Genomic DNA, 13,192 nt, shown 5'->3' with positions numbered 1-13,192 from the left:
AAGATGAAAAGATGGCCCTCAGAATGTGAGAAAACATTTGTAAACAAAGTAACTGACAAAGGATTAATCTCCAAAATATACAAGCTGCTCATGCAGCTCAATATCAGAAAAATAAACAACCCAATCCAAAAATGAGCAGAAGATCTAAATAAACATTTCTCCAAAGAAGAGTTACAGATTGCCAACAAACACATGAAAGGATGCTCAACATCACTAATCATCAGAGAAATGTAAATCAAAACTACAATGAGGGATCACCTCACACCAGTCAGAATGGCCATCATCAAAAAATCTACAAACAATAAATGCTGGAGAGGGTGTGGAGAAAAGGGAACCTTCTTGCACTGTTAGTGGGAATGTAAATTGATATAGCCACTATGGAGAACAGTATGGAGGTTCCTTAAAAAACTAAAAATAGAACTACCATATGACCCAGCAATCCCACTACATATCCCCTGAGAAAACCATAGTTCAAAAAGAGACATGTACCACAATGTTCATTGCAGCACTATTTACAATAGCCAGGACATGGAAACAACCTAAGTGTCCATCGACAGATGAATGGATAAAGAATATGTGACACATATATACAATGGAATATTACTCAGCCATAAGAAGAAACAAAATTGAGTTATTTGTAGTGAGGTGGATGGACCTAGAGTCTGTCATACAGAGTGAAATAAGTCAGAAAGAGAAAAACAAATACCGTATGCTAACATGTATATATGGAATCTTAAAAAAATAAATCGTTCTGATGAGCCTAGGGGCAGGACAGGAATAAAGACGCAGATGTAGAGAATGGACTTGAGGACATGGGGAGGGGGGAAGGGTAAGCTGGGACGAAGTGAAAGAGTAGCATTAATATATATACACTATGAAATGTAAAACAGATAGCTAGTGGGAAGCATCAGCATAGCACAAGGTGATCAGCTCCATGCTTTGTGACCACCTAGAGGAGTGGGAGAGGGAGGGTGGGAGGGAGATGCAAGAGGGAGGGGATATGGGGATATATGTATACATATAGCTGATTCACTTTGTTATATAGCAGAAAGTAACTCACCACTGTAAGTCAATTATACTCCAGTAAAGTTGTTAAAAAAAAAAGTGACAGTACTAGAGACACCTCTTCTTCTTATTGGTGTAAGTCGATCAAGAGGGTTTAGACTGTGTTAAAAAAACAAAATTCAACTGAGTACATGTATTCAGTGATGCCTAAGTCAGGCAGCATCCCATCTAGCAAATAGAAAGGTGCTCCCAGGAGCTGTACAAAATGAAAGACTTTTATAGGCAGAAGGGGGCAGGACAAGGAAGTCATACTAGCAAAGACTGATTGTTCAGGGCAAGGTCACCTTTCTTTAGGGGTGACTGTGGTCTATCAGACATATAACCTCACTAGTGCTGACTAGGTAATTCCAGGTTGAGTGGGTTAAGATTCCATTCCTGGGAGAAGGGGAAACTGTAATTAAGTATCAAGTCTCGGTTTGGTGATGTGGGGCATAGTACCAATGACTCCATTTTGGGCCTGTTGTCTTGTTTTTAACAAATGAGATCTTTTAAGTTCACTGTGAAGAAAATGCCTTCCCTTTGTTTGAAAAGTCTGAAGGTCAAATCTACATTAGAAATGGCAACACTTGCTTAACCTGCTCATAGCACTTTTGAGAGAATGTGCCCTACACAGGCCACACTCTATACCAGTGATCTTCTCTCCATATTCCTGTTCCAGCTTTCTTATGATTACTATTTACATGATGTATCTTTTTCTAAACTTTTACTTTTAGTCTATATGTGTCTTGATAATAAAAGTGGATTTCTTATTGAAACATAGTGTTAGGTCTTACAGTCTGACAATCTCTGCCCTTTAATTGGGGTGTTTAGACTACTTACATTTGATGTAGTTATTGAGTTGATTGGATTCAAATCTACCATCTTGCTATTTGCTCTCTATTGTCTAAACTGTTTTTTATTTTATTTTTCTCTTCTTTTGGATTGAGTAGTTTTTAATATTCCCTTTAATATTAACTTGGCTAATTAGCTATGTCTTTTTGTATGTGGTGATGTGAGAAGTAGAGCAGGAGGATTGCTCTAGGGTTTATAATATGTGTCCCAACTTATCACAGACTACATTCAAATGGAACTATACCCACTTTACATATAATATATAAATCTTAGAAGCACATGTTTCTGTTTTCCCCCTCCTATCCTTTGTGCTACAGCTGCTACACATCATACTTTTACATAGGTTATTAACCCTACCATATACTGTTATTGTTTTTCCTTTAAACAATTAATTACTTTAAGATAAATTTTTACAAGAGAAAAAATTTTTATTTACTTACATATATATACCATCTCCAGGGCTCTTCATTCCTTTGTGTACATCTAAGTTTCCATGTTATATTATTTTGCTTTCACCTGAAAGACTTTAACATTTCTTCAAGTTCAGGTCTACTGGTGATAAATTCAGTTTTTGTCTGTCTGAAAATTTTTATTTTTCCTTCATTTTTGAAAGATATTTTTGCTCAGTATAGAATTCTAGATTGGTGGTTTTTTTTAATTTCAGCAGTTTAAGGATGTTATTTCATTGACTTATGGCTTGAATAATTTCTGAAGAGAAGTCTAGGGATTTTAATTTTTGTTCCTCTGTATGAGATTTGCTCTTCTGTGATAATCATATGATTTTTCTTTTTTAATTTCTTACTATGGCAAATTATACTGATTGACTTCTAATATTAAACTAAGTTTGCATTGCCATGATAAATCCCACTTGGTCTTGATGTATTATCCTTTTATATTTTGTTGCATTCAATTCACTAAAATTTTGTCTATGATTTTTGCATCTATGTTCATGAGACATATAGACTTGTGGCTTTTTGTTTTGGTTTGCTTTTTATCTTGAAATGTCTTTGTCTGGTTTTGGTATCAGTAACACTGGCTTCAAATAATAAATTTGGAGGTATTCCTTCTTTAATTTTCTGGAAATATTTATGTATTTTCCTTAATGCTTAAGGAAGCCTTAAATGCTTGGTTGAGTTTCACCAATGAAGCCTTAAATGCTTGGTTGAGTTTCTTCCTTAAATGCTTGGTTGAGTTTCACCAGTGAAACCACCTGGGCTTGGAGCTTCTTTGTGAGATGGTTTTTAACTACAAAATAAGCTTCCTTAATAGATATAGGACTATTCAGGTTATCTATTTCTTTATGAGTGAGCTTTGGTAGTTTAAGTCTTTCAAGGAATTTGTCCATTTAATCAAAGTTGCCAAATTTATAAGTGTAAAGTTGTTCAAAATATTCTTTTCTTCTTATTATTTTAATATCTGTAGAATCTGTAGTGATGTCACCTCTTTCTTTCCTGATATTGGTCATTTGTGTCTTCTCTCTTTGGGGAGCTGGAGCCCTGGTTCTGTTACCACCCCTGTTACTACTAGTTGTCTAACCAGTTGCATAAACTCCGGGCTTCAGCTTTTCCATCTGTAAATTAAGAGAGTAGAGCTCTGTAAAGTCTCTTCCACTTCTGATAGTCAATAAGTTTGATCTGTCTGTCTAGAGATTTATCTACTTTATCAATCTTCTTGTAGAACCAGTTTTTTATTTCATACATTTCCTCTATTGTTTTTCTGTTTTTTATTTCAATACTTCATGCATTAATCTTTATTATTTCCTTTCTTTTTGCTTTGGGCTTCCTTTCCTTTTCTTATTCTGTTTTCTTAAGGTGGGTGCAAGGTCATTGATTTAAGATCTTTTTTCTCTTCCAATATAGACATTTAATGCTATAAATTTTCCACTAACTACTGCTTTAGTGACATGCCACAGATGATGTTATGTTGCTTTTTCATTTTCATTCAGTTGAAAATACTTTCTAATTTCCCTTTTGATTTCTTCTTTGACTCATGGGTTACTTAGAACTGTTCTATTTTGTTTCCAAATATTTGTGCATTTTCTCATTTTTTAATTGAACCCCTGATATTTTAAATTTTATGTTGCTGAATGTTGCATTTTGTTATATTGCTTTAACGAATGATGGCCTTTTTTTGAATAGGCACATAAATTACTTGATGATCCTTTTGATCCTCATTTGATCTCTTGAGGCTTGTGTTTAAGCACTTTGAGAGTGGATCTAAAGTCGCCTTTACTCTAGGGCTAGTTTAGTTCACTACGCAGGCATTACCCTTCTGGTCTCTGTTGAAAAATCCAAATATTCTGGAGATGTCTATACTCTGATTTGTGGGAGCTTGAACAACTCCTAGCACTATGTGAGCTCTGGGAATTGTTCAGCTTTCCCTTCCCTGGTAGCCATTCTTTCCCTGACAGATTTTCTTTGCTTGACCTTCTGAAATGCAGATTACTATTTGACCAAAGACTCGAGGGGGATTCTATGCAGATTTCTGGATGTCTTTCTCTGCATACCTACTCCTCCCTTATAGTCTACCCTGCAATTCTAGCTATCTAGGTCTCCCTGAGCATCCTTCTCTGCCTTCTCAACTTAGTGAGACAATTGAACTCTGTTTCAGTTCTCTTTCCCTGTGCTGCAGTTTAGAAATCACTTCCAGATAGAAAGACAAGGTGATTGTAGAGTTCAACTTCTTGTTTCTCTTCTCTTGGGAATCACAGTCCTGTGCGTCCTGTTATCCAATGTCTGAAAACAGTTGTTTCATATATTTCATCAGGTTTTTTAGTTGTTTTCAGCAGAAGGCTAATTCTAGCCTTTGCTGCTTCCTTATGCTGGAAATAGAAGTCTTATCATCTCTTGGTAATGCTATTAATTATGAAGTTAATCCTCAGTCATCTTCATGATATCTTACTTTAATTTTAGTATTTGTGACATTATACACTTCAGGCAGGCAGTGCATGGAAAAGACCCTGGGCTTGGGAGCTGGAGCCCTGGTTCTGGTACCATCCCTACCACTTACTAGTTATCAAATCAGTTGCATAAATTTCCTGGGTGTCAGCTTCCCTATCTGTAAACTAAGATGGTGGAACTCTCCAAGGTCTCTTTGAATTTTGAAATTCTGTGAAAGAGAGAATGTATGAGAGAGCAGACAACAGAAGCAAGAAGAACTACAGTCCTTCAGCCTGTGGAATGAAAACCACATTCACAGAAAGATAGACAAAATGAAAAGGCAGAGGGCTGTGTACCAGATGAAGAAACAAGATAAGACCCCAGAAAATCAATTAAATGAAGTGGAGATAGGCAACCTTCCAGAAAAAGAATTCAGAGTAATGATAGTGAAGATGATCCAGGACCTTGGAAAAAGAATAGAGGCAAAGATCGAGAAGATGCAAGAAATGTTTAACAAAGACCTAGAAGAATTAAAGAACAAACACCTAGAAGAATTAAAGAACAAAAAAACAGAGATGAACAATACAATAACTGAAATGAAAAATACACTAGAAGGAATCAATAGCAGAATAACTGAGGCAGAAGAACAGATAAGTGACCTGGAAGACAGAATGGTGGAATTCACTGCCATGGAACAGAATAAAGAAAAAAGAATGAAAAGAAATGAAGACAGCCTAAGAGACCTCTGGGACAATATTAAACGTAACAACATTCACATTATAGGGGTCCCAGAAGGAGAAGAGAGAAAAGACAAGAAAATATTTGAAGAAATTATAGTCGAAAACTTCTCTAACATGGGAAAGGAAACAGCCACCCAAGTCGAGGAAAGGCAGAGAGTCCCAGGCAAGATAAACCCAAGAAGAAACACACTGAGACACATAGTAATCAAATTGACAAAAATTAAAGACGAAGAAAAATTATTAAAAGCAACAGGGAAAAATAACAACAAATAACATACAAGGGAACTCCCATAAGGTTAACAGCTGATTTCTCAGCAAAAACTTTACAAGCCAGACGGGACTGGCATGATACATTTAAGGATGTATGTCCACTCATAAGGATGTCCACTCTAGCCACTCTTATTCTACATAGTTATGGAAGTCCTAGCCACAGCAATCAGAGAAGAAAAAGAAATAAAAGGAATCCAAATTGGAAAAGAAGAAGTAAAACTGGCACTGTTTGCTGATGACATGATACTATATAGAGAGAATCCTAAAGATGCCACCAGAAAACTACTAGAGCTTATCAATGAATTTGGTAAAGTTTCAGGATACAGAATTAATGCACAGAAATCTCTTGCATTCCTATACACTAACAGTGAAGGATCTGAAAGAGAAATTAAGGAAACAATCCCATTCACCATTGCAACAAAAAGAGTAAAATACCTAGGAATAAACCTACCTAAGGAGGTAAAAGACCTGTACTCAGAAAACTATAAGACACTGATGAAAGAAATCAAAGATGATACAAACAGATGGAGAGATATACCATGTTCTTGAATTGGAAGAATCAATATTGTGAAAATGACTATACTACCCAAAGCAATCTACAGATTCAATGCAATCCCTATCAAATTACCAATGGCATTTTTTGCAGAACTAGAACAAAAAGTCTTAAATTTTGGGCTTCCCTGGTGGCGCAGTGGTTGGGAGTCCACCTGCCGATGCAGGGGACGTGGGTTCGTGCCCCGGTCCAGGAAGATCCCACATGCCGCGGAGTGGCTGGGCTTGTGAGCCATGGCCACTGAGCCTGTGCGTCCGGAGCCTGTGCTCCGAAACGGGAGAGGTCACAACAGTGAGAGGCCCGCGTACCGCCAAAAAAAAAAAAAAAAAAAAAAAGTCTTAAATTTTGTATGGAGACACAAAAGGCCCCGTATAGCAAAAGAAATCTTCAGGGGAAGAAAATGGAGCTGGAGAAATCACACTCCCTGACTTCAGACTATACTACAAAGCTACAGTCATCAAGACAATATGGTACTGGCACCGAAACAGAAATATAAATCAATGGAATAGGATAGAAAGCCCAGAGATAAACCCATGCATCTATGGTCAACTAATCTATGACAAAGGAGGCAAGGATATACAATAGAGAAAAGACAGTCTCTTCAATAAGTGGTGCTGGGAAAACTGGACAGCCACATGAAAAGAATGAAATTAGAACACTTCCTAACACCACACACAAAAATAAACTCAAAATGGATTAAAGACCTAAATATAAGCCTGGACACTATAAAACTCTTAGAGCAAAACATAGGCAGAACACTCTTTGACATAAATCACAGCAAGATCTTTTCTGACCCACCTCCTAGAGTGATGGAAATAAAAACGAAAATAAACAAATGGGACCTAATGAAACTTAAAAGCTTTTGCACAGCAAAGGAAACCATAAACAAGATGAAAAGATAAGTCTCAGAATGGGAGAGAATATTTTCAAATGAAGCAACTGACAAAGGATTAGTCTCCAAAATGTACAAGCACCTCATGCAGCTCAATATCAAAAAAACAAACAACCCAACCCAAAAATGGACAGAAGACCTAAATAGACATTTCTCCAAAGAAGACATACAGATGGCCAAGAGGCACATGAAAAGCTGCTCAACATCACTAATTATTAGAGAAATGCAAATGAAAACTACAATGAGGTATCACCTCACACCAGTTAGAATGGGCATCATCAGAATATTTACAAACAACAAATGCTGGAGAGGGTATGGAGAAAAGGGAACCCTCTTTCACTGTTGGTGGGAATGTAAACTGATACAACCACTATGGAGAACAGTATGGACGTTCCTTAAAGAACTAAAAATAGAATTACCATATGATCGAGCAATCCCACTACTGGGCATATACCCAGAGAAAACCATAATTCAAAAAGACACATGCACCCCAATGTTCATTGCAGCACTATTTACAATAGCCAGGTCATGGAAGCAACCTAAATGCCCATCGACAGATGAATGGATAAAGAAGATGTGGTACATATATACAATGGAATATTACTCAGCCATAAAAAGGAGCAAAACTGGGTCATTTGTAGAGACGTGGATGGACCTAGAGAATGTCATAGAGAGTGAAGTAAGTCAGAAAGAGAAAAACAAATATCGTATATTAACGCGTATATGTGGAATCTAGAAAAATGATGCAGATGAACCAGTTTGCAAGGCGGAAATAGAGACACAGATGTAGAGAACAAACGTATGGACACCAAGGGGGGGAAGTGGGGGGGGGATGAATTGGGAGAGTGGGATCGACATATATACACTAACATGTAGAAAACAGATAAGTAAGTAGAACCCGCTGTGTAAAAACATAATTAAATTAAAATAAAATAAAAATCAACTGAAATTTAAGGAAAAAAAGAGAGGGCGAATGTATGAATCCTATTCTTGTTCAGTATCCTTTAGGAATACTTGCATTTCTGATCACTCCATTTCCTTTTTAAAAGATAAGAAAAAATATGGTAGTATTGAGAGAAATGAAAATAGAAAAATCAAGAGGTGGGAGTGGCTTGTTAGTGTCAAATGCCTGAAGAAAATTAAGATCTTTATTTGGGACAAATTAAGGTGAAAACAGCATGATCAAGGTCAATCATTTTGTGCAGGTGTCCAAGGAATGAACAGTGAATTGAAAAAGACTCCCTTCCAATTGCTGTTTATGCAGGAAATCTGGCATAGTCCTCAGGGTATGACACACAAGAGAGAAATTTGAGTAATATTAGGAAAGAATTTAGAAGTCTTAAAACAAGGTCAGTGAACTCACGTGCCAAGCACATGATATTGGTGGTGTCACAGAGAAAAGAGGTCAGTTCATTACCTTATAGAGCCGTTGAACCCACACATTTTATGTGGCTGAGCAGTTTTCTCTAGGAGATGGTTTGCTCATCAGAGGTTTAGATCCTGTATCTTTTGAAAACAAGTGTAACTAGCATATTGAAATACCACACCTCATAATTCAGTAAAAATGCAATCATTTTTCTCCCACTGTCCTTTTACAATTTAGTCTCTGGGATAATAGCTCTTGCTCCTGCATGAATACTCTAGCAACCCATAATTTCCTGCTAATTCTTAGGTAATAGATGATCTATGGTCACTAAGTTACAAACATTATCCAGATGCAAAAAACTTAGGAAATCCAGTCCTGGGTGATACTCAAAACTTTGAACTTAAGTTGCTGTTAAATCTCCCTTTTTCTCTCTCCAACCTCACTTCTCCAAGCTTGGGCTGACTTCAGGATAGAAGCCTGCAGTGACATAGAGGGTAGTGGTCCTTCCATCTCTCTGCCTCCTATTTCTAGTCCTCCCCTTCCATCTTGAGCTGTTATTTAAACCCTACCAGGTCCAGTGGGACTAGTGGAGACAGGGAAAGGCAACACACAGGGCAGCTCTTATTTGAACCGGTACTCTCATCGCTTGGTCTCACTTTGGTCTAGCAGATGCCTTTTTCCCTTGAGATGTCATTTTCCTGGACTCCTCAGAGCTTTCTCACTGTTTCTCTTTCTCCTACAATTCTCTTGTCCCTGAAGGATGCTTCTCTTATTTCTCTGTTCTGATTGTCACTTGTGACTCCTTCCCCGGCCCCTAGACACACAGTAGTGCATCTCCAAGCTCCTCCAGGTGGCTCTATTGGACAGAATCTAAGATTCTGTCTCAGGGCCCATGGCTTTTCCAAGGAACACTCATACATCTCTTGCCTGGGACTGATGTGGGTCCCAAGGCAGCAGCACTCTCCTGGTTCTGGCTCCAAAACAGTCAGTATAGATTCCCACCTGATAGGAGTTTGACTCCAGCCAGTGTCAATTTCAGCTTTCTCAGGAGTGAATTGGGTACCAGCCTCTAAGTCTCTCAGCCTTAGGAAACACTTCCACTGCTCTCTGAGGGATTTTCTCCCCCTGTCTCAGGTTTAGAGGGTTGCACCTCCTCCCAACTCCCTGAGTGCAGGAGGACATGGCAACATAATGTCCCTCTCCACCAAGGAATCTTTCCTCTGATCTCTTTTATCTATGTTCTCTGACCCTTCTTCTATGTCCTCGATGTAGCTGAGAAACCCAAGAGTGGCTTGAAGGTTCTTGAGGCCATTTACTTTCAAAATCTTCATAACATGGTTTGGCACCTTTGTTTGGAATTTTACATCTATTATGTTTTGTCCTCTGGTGGAAATTTCAGTTTTAAGATCGTATTACTCAAGTAATAAACAAACATGATTCACGGGCCAATCCAGTGGTGTAACATCTGTCTTTACTAAACATTTTGATATCTGAGTGTTGTTACTGTGTTAAAAAAAATCAGGGGAGACAACTCTCCAAAGAGTCTTATTTAATCCTTGACCAGCTATGTTATTTAGCACTTCTTAACTAGAGCTGTAGGCGTATGGAGTTCATAAAATAATTTGGAATGAATACTGTACTGAATGAATATTTTTTATGTGGTAGTAGATGGATCCCCAAGGGCATCACGTGTCTTGCCTGCTAAGACCTTTTCCAGCACAAGAAAGTGGTGAGCCCACCATTCTCTGGCTGTGCAAGAGGGCAGGAAAGTGGCTTTGCAATAGTGAACCACTAGGAGACAAATTCTCCCAAATTAACTCCCTCACCAGCTGACCACTCTAAACCCAGACTTCATAGGCATCATAATAACATGTTTCTGTGAGGTTTGAAGGGAGGAAGGATATCCTTACAGGGTTGCTTGAGTCCAAAGCAGAGAGAGAAGGGAAATAAATATCAGCCTTTGGTCCAGATGTGGCATAACCAGATTGTGTGTGCTGCCGGCTGGCCCTGACCTTTGGAGTTAAGATTGAGAGCCAAAAAGGCTGTGTGTTGTAGGGATTTTTCCCTTTTTGTTTGCTTGTATAACACCAGGGAGGGAAATAGTTGAGTAAAATCCAAGCATTTCTTTTATTTCACTTCTCTGGAGACCTTAATCATGGAATTGGAAGGACTTGCTTGATGCTTCATTTGTTAAAGCAGTGACTCCCTAAGCTGGTGTCTCCTCGCCTTTTTAAACCTGCACCTTTGGTGAGCACGAAAGTTTCCCACCTCCTTGAAGAGGCTGATTTTCTCCCTCCTCCCCACCTTGCCACCTCCTTGAGATTCACATACTTTGGTGAGTTATGGCAGCAGAGATGTCATCAAGCTATACTTTCTATAGTTTCCATTACAAAAACAATAGGCATGTGTTGGCTTTCCAAATATATAAGCATGTATTATATAATTGAATGCACTTTTTCACTTTACATTGCACTTTTCATGCTAACAGTTCACCATTTGTACAAAGTGTCCCTGCGATTTCAGAAGGCTCACAGATCTGCTGAAGGCCAGGTATGAAAACTCCCAAGGGGACTATTTCTCTTCATCCTAGATGACTCAGTCATGGCCACCTCAAGGGCTCTTTTCTCCATCCTGTTGGAGTCTTTATCTCTGTTGGAATCAGTTTTAGAGCTCTAAGTGGACTTAGAGATCATCTAGTCCCATCCTGCATTTTATAGAAACGGATGTCCAAAGAGTTTAAGCAACTTTCCCAAAGTTACACCACTATGCTTACACTGCAGATCCTGAGCAGCTACTCGGGTTGCTGAATTCCCTGCTCATCTTTCTTTTTACTGTATTGTCAATTGCTTGAATCTTCTGTACTTTATCCCATCCCTTTAAAAGTTACCAACCAATACTACAAAACAAACAAATGCCAATGTGGCAAACTCTGCAAAATACTTCATGTTCTTCTGTATACACTAACATCAAGCTTCCTTTACTTTATAGTGCCTCCACGGCTAAGAAAATACTTATTTGCCATGAACCCATATTTTAGCCAAGTATTTTAAATGATACAGAAGAAAAAATACATAACCCCTAATTTCTCATAATTTAAAATTAATTGGGGAGACAAATGTGGTTCATATTCAGCTTGTGGCCACCTGTGATCTCTGGAAACTTTTTTTTTTGTTACAATGTTGTGTCTAATTTCTGCTGTACAGCAAAGTGATGGAACCTTTTAAAATGCATTTGTAATTTCCAACCCTCCACCCTTACTCTGTAACTTATTCTTCCTTGAATTCTTCTGTAGTTCATCTATATCAAGAATAATCTGTGAGATTGGAAGGAATATAGGCGAATTCACAGGTCATTTATTGCTAAATGTAGTTACTAATAATATAAAAGCTCATCCAGCGATGAAACATAGCTAGTGTCATTTTTTTCTAGATGGGGAAACAGGCTCAGCAAGACTACGTGACTAGTTCAGGGTTGCTCAGCTAGCGGTAGATGGAGCAGAGTCTTGCAGCCAAAGTGGCTGCTTGTCAGAGCCCACAAGCCCCCTTTCTGCCAAGAAAGCAAGAGTAGAATAAAGTGGGCAAAAGCAAATAAAGCAAAATAGGCTTGTTGAAAATTACGGTTTTGTCACAGTGAGGTTATGAGCACATCAAACTAGCTGACTGTGAAAAGCTTTTGAACATGCCTCCTGTTCTGTGTGCTCTTCCTAAAGCTGTGTGAAGTTTTATGTGAGCAGGGCCCTTATCATGGTGGAGAAGGGATTTACAGAGGTGAATAATGGATAGACAGTGCTCTCAAGATATCTGTGTTGAATTCTCCTTTTATTTATCTAAGGACTGGGCCTGAGCTGGGGTAAATGCATGAGAGACATTAAGTCTCAGCACCTTCGGAGAAAAAAAGGAATTTATCATACACAATTGTCATCTAAAAGCAGTTCCCAGGTCACAGAGTCTTGGAAAATGGGATAATGAGACTGCAGATTTCTTTGGAGGAGAAAGTTGTTTGATAGGACCCATGCTCTTGTCAGAATCATGCAGTGTTTACAGAGGATGAACCTGGAAACCTTCTTGTTTGCTCAGGGTACTCTTGTCCCTAAGCTTTTCCCTATAAATCACCAGTGCATTGTGGGCTCATGTCACCTTTTGTATTTTTCCTTGGAGATGGAGGAAGGAGCAGTAGGGATTCGATAAATCCATCCATATGTAAATGAAACTTGTTTTGTTCAGTTGGGATGTGTCCATATTGTTTAGCCCCAAGGATATGCAACATAAAACTTTTTAAAGTTTTCAACCAGGAAAAAGAGGAACATGTGAGAAAAAGATAAAAAACGTACATTCTTCTTTTGACTTGCACTTTGATGGGGGATGAAAGCAATAGCCCATCCCCAAAGAAGTAATCCTAGTTTTAAAAAATCCTTGGTTCTCAAAAGCCTGGCATTGCATGTTCGTTATATTTGTTCCTATTTTGTTTGTAAATGGTTTTAAAGCCATATGATGTAATGAAGTAAATGTTATTTTGCAGTTGAAAATTAAAGAGTTCTTTTGTATTTTAGGTCTTACAGGAATTCTCAGGGACAGTGAGAACTGGAGTGTGTATGTA

At 38.2% G+C, this 13,192-nt stretch overlaps 1 protein-coding gene across 1 annotated transcript in view; it reads left to right on the top strand.

Annotated features, from left to right (window-relative positions):
* Window positions 1–13,192, top strand: part of LVRN (laeverin) — a gene marked incomplete at both ends in the record, with an annotated part of 76,272 nt that overhangs the window by 12,045 nt on the left and 51,035 nt on the right. The window lies entirely within an intron of this gene.

The sequence above is a fragment of the Hyperoodon ampullatus genome (assembly GCF_949752795.1).
Source record: "Hyperoodon ampullatus genome assembly, chromosome: 4".
Taxonomy (NCBI): domain Eukaryota; kingdom Metazoa; phylum Chordata; class Mammalia; order Artiodactyla; family Ziphiidae; genus Hyperoodon; species Hyperoodon ampullatus.
The sequence above is the reverse complement of the archived record's forward strand: the minus strand, read 5'-3'. Positions and strand labels throughout refer to the sequence as shown.